This window comes from Anser cygnoides, chromosome 11 (genome assembly GCF_040182565.1).
Source record: "Anser cygnoides isolate HZ-2024a breed goose chromosome 11, Taihu_goose_T2T_genome, whole genome shotgun sequence".
Lineage (NCBI taxonomy): Eukaryota > Metazoa > Chordata > Aves > Anseriformes > Anatidae > Anser > Anser cygnoides.
The window spans coordinates 2,048,450-2,054,449 of record NC_089883.1 but is presented as its reverse complement, the minus strand read 5'-3'; positions in this window follow the sequence as shown (position 1 = coordinate 2,054,449).

Sequence of the window (6,000 nt, the reverse complement as noted above, 5' to 3'; positions counted from 1 at the left end):
TGGCTAGAGAAGGGAAGATGGGGTTTCACAGCCTCTCTCCTCTCTCATGAGGACCGCATGCCAGAGGAAGGAGGGGTAAGCCAAGTTGCTCCCCACCCAGGCCCTCTCCGTGGCGAGGAGATGAGCCTTGCAGCGTGATTTCCTTGTCCTGCTACAGTCACTGCCCTCGGCAGCAACGTGGCCACACGGCAATGTCACTTGGCTTAGGGACAACGAGCCCTGCCAGCAGGAGGAGACATCAAGGGGTAGGTGCCTCCCGCATCCCTGAAGTAGTTGTGTTCAATGGAAAGTCGTCCATGAACAGTAAAGCAGAAAAAAAGAGCAAACCGTGTGTGTTGGTGGAAATACAGGTCTTAGCTGGTAGGCTGAGCAGGGAGGTAAAAAGCTGGGCCTGTGGTGGTGAAGATGACGCTGCGAGAGCACACAGGGCTTATGGATCACTCTGAGGGCCTCACATGCAAGGCACATCAGAAGAGGAAATACAGATATGCACATATTTAAAGATACCTGTCATCCATAATCCATACAGTAAACAATTAATGTGTCATGCTCTGTACACTGAGGAGTTTTAAGAACTGGAGCTTTCCCTTGCTCTGATGAGCAGGATGGTGTCTCAGTTCACTCAGAGATACGAAGTTGTTTTGAAGCAACAGGAAGGCCCAAAAGGAAACTTTATAAATTGTAAATATTCTGCATTAAAACACTTGTGGAATTCTCAGGACCGGGCTGGAGGGAAATGTTTTCAGAACTGCTGAAGGACTGATACTTCTGATGCCAAGTCTCAGTGTGAAACAAGTGTTTATGGCCAAGTTGTTAGATGGTGTCTATAGGGTTTCTCTTGGAAAGGCTGGCACCACCTTAACTGTAGTTACTCTGGCAGGAGCTGCTATAGCTCCGATGCTATCAGCCGTGGCTGCAGAAATGGGAAACAGCCTCTTGTTTGTTCCTCATTCTGATTCGGGAAGGGCATACGTACCTCCCATGAAGAACCCCTTCTTCCTCTTGTATCCTCCAATTTGTAATTTTTAATATCCTGTTTTAACTGGAAGTTAAGATTTCAGCTTCAAAAGGCTGCCCATATACTAAGAGTATGAAACTGAAGCACAGCATTAACTGCACATTAAGTTCAAAGTCCAGCAAAACAAATATATGCTGAAGTATTCACTCAAATCCATTCTAATTCAGGAAAGAAATAAGAAGATATTTCAGTGTTTTGATGAACAAATGCAGCTTAAAGCATACACTTAATTTATTTGCAAACTTTAGGCCTATCCTGCTGCAGAAGACTTAGGAGATGTTCCCTTTACAGAAGATCTTAAAGAGATGTCTCCAAAGTCTAATGTTATTATTCTATCTTATTTCATTACAGGCTAGACTTTTCCACTTGAATTAATGCAAAACCATCCCTTCACACTGAGCTGAAAATAGCTAAAGGTAAAAATCGAATTTAACTCTTAACATGAAAAGAATGTTTGGCAGTATATGTTACCTGAGAGTGTAGGTTCTGCAGCACTTGTTTTCTATTTTATCTGTGTTAGCTGCTGCAGCAGTCAGGCCTTTGACATGCATTGTTCACTGGAAATGAAATTGCACACTGTCATAACAGTCTATTAACAGCACTGAATTTCTGCAGAACTTTACCTCTTTTCTAGAAGATAACATCTCTCTTTCCTTCCAAGGATAAAATAGCTTCCTTTCTTGCAAGGGTACATATAATGGGGCTATTGCTTGACGGGGATGTCAAGTTCTTTGATTATTAAGGAGAGGGGAAATGTCTTTGTTACACATTTCTGTTCTCCTTTTATCCTCTTCAGAGAGGCCCCCAGCTCAATATAAACAAAATAAAGCCAGGGTATCATTTAAAAACAAAACCATTTTGAAAACTCTTTGATCTCCTTGACTTCCTGTTAAATATACAATCGACTGTTTCTCTACATCCTCGACCACTAAAGATCTGATTTGCTCTGCAATTTATATTGTCTTTGGCACTACACTAAATTAACATAGCATTGGCTGTAAAATCTCTTAAAGACAAAGGCATCCAGCCCCTCCTCAGCTTCACCTTTGCCTTTCCATGGCCTCTTCTTTGCGGCCCTGCCATCCACCTTTCAGTTATGTACAAGGACATAAAGGCTGGTCTGGCTGTGTTGTTGAACTCTTATTTTCCAGCTCCCCATCAGTCCAACTCAGACTGTCGTCCTCTTTCCCCCAGTCCAGTGAAAAGCCCTTATACATGTTAGTCCTGGAAAAAAACCTCAGGACCTCTTCACTCAGCATCTCTTCCACGTCCTTCTCTATCTACACAGTTTTGTTATTTTTTCCCTGAGAAGCTTCTCCTGCCTTGCTCCACCAGGTCACCCTGTTGACTTTGGTCTTCTCCTTTGCCACAGCAACCTTGTCCTCCATTCCTTCCCGAGGCTTGTGTCATACTTGGGTGGGGGGAGTATTATTGCTCAGCCCTCCCCATGCCTCCCTGCCAGCCCCTCATGGCCGGGCCCTTCCTTCCCTTGTCCTCCCCATTCTGCTCACCTCCGACATGTCACGTAGCTCAGCTGCATCCCAGCCCTGCCCTTCTTCCTTTTCAGAGTTTAAGTTTACTAGTCTCCTCACGATGCCATTTCACTTCTCCTTCAATCAGCTTTATGCTTTTGTCCTCACTCCATTGTAATTTGAACAATTGTCTTCTTTTATTTAGCTATTTATTGAGGTGGGTAGAATGGGTGGATGGCAATGAGACAGCTCGCTGTCAGCTTTCTGTTCCTAAATTTTATCTCTAAACTGCCCAGTGCTCATCAGCTCTGGTGCCTTAATGACTCAGGCAACGTATATTAATTATTTGGGCTGAGAAGGGAGTTATATCTGATATAGATGAATAGATGGTAAGGTATTTAGGTCTTACTGTATTTGTGCAATGCACTACACATAATCTATTGAGTTATACAAGTAGCAACAGGAAGTCTAATCCTCTATACTGGCAAACTGTTGACTTGGTGTCTTCCAGATTTAATTACATTGAAGAAAAACAAAACATTGCAGCTTTAAGGACTAACTGCTCCATTAAGTGTAACATTTTAAGCAAGAGAAATGTTCGCACACAATGGAAAGACACATAATGTTGTTCCGTGCACAAATCAGATAAATTGTTCTCTAGCTTTAGTGACAGCAGAGACAAAAGGCTCTGTCTCCCACATCGCAGCAGCAACATCTGGGTGGCTGCCTTTGAATTTCTCCCCTTACTTGAGGCCTCTCTGTGTTCACACAGCAGAAGAAAGAGCATTGTTTCACATACCTCAGGTAGCACCATCGGCACAGGCCTGGAGCAGGCTGTGGGAGCGTGATGGATGCAAGTTTTGACATGACAGTGCAAAAGTGGGAATTGAGTTTGCATGCATCACGGGGAGATTTGCTGTCAGAATAATAGATCTCGTGGGGCTTTGAGTGGCTGATCAGAGAATTATTTTGCAACTCGCTTGGTTTCCATTCTTGTCTCAGAGGTATTCAGAAAATGAAGCCAATACTCCATAAAATAAAGGGCCCAGAATATCAAAACAAATTGCTACGGAGCACAGTCACTCAACTTACCAAGTACCAACCAAATGCAAAGCAAAGGCCAAATTCTGAGCTCACCTAAATCCATTCAAATCCCACTTTGCACTGCAGCATCTTTGTGTTCATCCTGTCTTCCAGAGGTCTCGTAACCCCAGCAGCAATGGCCCTTTTTAGGATTCCTCTCCCATGAAAGCACAAACAAACGATGAAGAAATGACACTGATATTGGGCCTTCTTCCCTGCTCACAGCACCCATACAGCCACCTCCTCCTCGCTCCCCAGCTCCCATTTTATAGTCAGTGGGAATTGTTGACACTTGGGCTGCATAAAACCTTGTGTTCCACACAGTGTCAGGCTCCAGACCCAAGAGACCCTCAGGCTACAACTCAACAATTTTTGAGGAAATTTCATAACTCTCAGAATTGTCGGAAGAAATCAAAAATGAGCTGGCTAATTTCAAACGTCCCTCAACCTCACCAAGTTTGGTAAAGTTTTAAAAACAAACAAACAAGAACAGAAATCTGGGTTGAAAGTATACCTCTTTGTACTCTTTTATTTCAAATTTATTTTCTAGCATGACGTCCTTTCTTTCAGGAATAGTGCATCTCTTTGGAAATGGCTGGTTCTGCGAACCTCTGTCCCGCTGATTTGTCATTATCCCATCTGGTCAGAAAGAGCGATGGTACAGGAGGCGAGTGAACTGTTTCCCACTTACTGAATCAGCTTCACTAGCAGGAAGGTCAGCCAAGAAGACAGCCCCTATAGACCAGAGCACAGATATGGGCCCATTTTCTAAACATATGCTTAATGTAACAGTGTATTTAATGTTCTTTAAATATATAGAACAGAGAAATTTCCACACAAAGTGATTGCTTTCTTTTTGTCACGATACTCGTGCTTTCTATAGTTTGTCTACTTGACAACAGTTTAAGCATTCTGGGTTTAGGCCACAACAAATATAAATTATGCAGTATTACAAATGGTACTGAGGTATATATGCACTTTTCTATGTGAAAATGAGAAATCTATATGAGAAATCAAGGAATCAATGGGCTTTTTACAACTGAGCTATGCACTCTGTCTTTTTTAACCCAGGGGTCTTCAAACTCTCTACAAACTCTGATTTCTTGCCTGTATTGGGTTTTGGATCAGCTCCCCCCAAAATTAAAGAAGCCAATTCTCTTTTATCCAGCTCCTTCTTTGCACTGTAGGCGTAAATTTCATTTGACTTTCTCTAAGCAGGGAGCTGCAAACAACTCTGGTGCCTTTGGGGTAGGCGGGGAAAAGAAGTATGGTTGATTCTAAATAAAAGTTACTTGTCAGATCAACCTTGATAGCAGAAATAATGAGGCTGATCACATGAGAATATATATTCAGGGTTTAGTTTAATCATCGTTCCGTATCAGCTGCACTGATCCAGCTCCGCGTGACTAAGTGAAATAAATGTTAGGTAACTGAAATTATCCCCAGCTTCCTTACTTTTTATTCTTCCCTCTAATACCCATAGCACTTGTTTAATTGACTTTAAAAATAGATATATTTGTAAGGGACACGAGTATATCTTTAAGAGGCATAAGTGTTGACAGGTAAGGAGAGGACAGAAGTTTCATGATGAGGTGTTTGAGTTAAGCTATGGAAGAGATTTCTAAAGGCAAAAAATAGTAGCAAGTTCATCAAAATCATGTGCCTTTAAAAATCTCTGTCAAGGCTGTGTTAACTTTCATTAACTTCCATTATCTTCACAGGAACTCTCTGAGTGCTGAAGCATGTGATTTTCAATTCTACTCCCAACTCCACTGGGGGAAAAAGACGGTCAATATTGAAAAAATTGCTCTCAGATACATTATAAAAAGCCTTCTACATGGTGATGTGGCATCTTCACTTAAAAAAATACATCCCAAAACCTCGTATCAAAACCAACAAGCAGCCTTATATAGGCAGCTTTGAGCTTTGATTTGAAATCTTGATACAGATCCAACTTCTGCTGGTAAGCTCATCCAAAAAGAAAGAACAGATAGTGTAGGGTCCCAAAGTGTACGATAAAGTAACATTTGAGGTTTCCTTAATTTGTTTAGTATCTCAGGTAAATTTCTAATTAATTGCATTTGTTCTATGGCTCTGGCTTCCTCTGCAGTGTTCCCACCTCTCCTGGGTTTACTGCAAGCCTCACACAGGTGATGCTTCTTATTGCCCTTAGCTTCTGGAAACATATAATTGCATCAGAACATCAGCCCTCATTTCATTTTGTCTCTTGTGGGGGATGAGAAAAGGTAAGAAACATGAACCCTTTGAGATGGATGAAAATGGAAAGCAGGAAAAAGGAGACAGCATTATTATTTTAATTTAATTGCTGCAATTTTAGGCCTGTTTCATGATATGGTGGGGTCTTGACTTGGGAGTTTTGAATGCTTGAGTTGGTAATTCTGCCTTTAGCATCCATATGAAGAATTA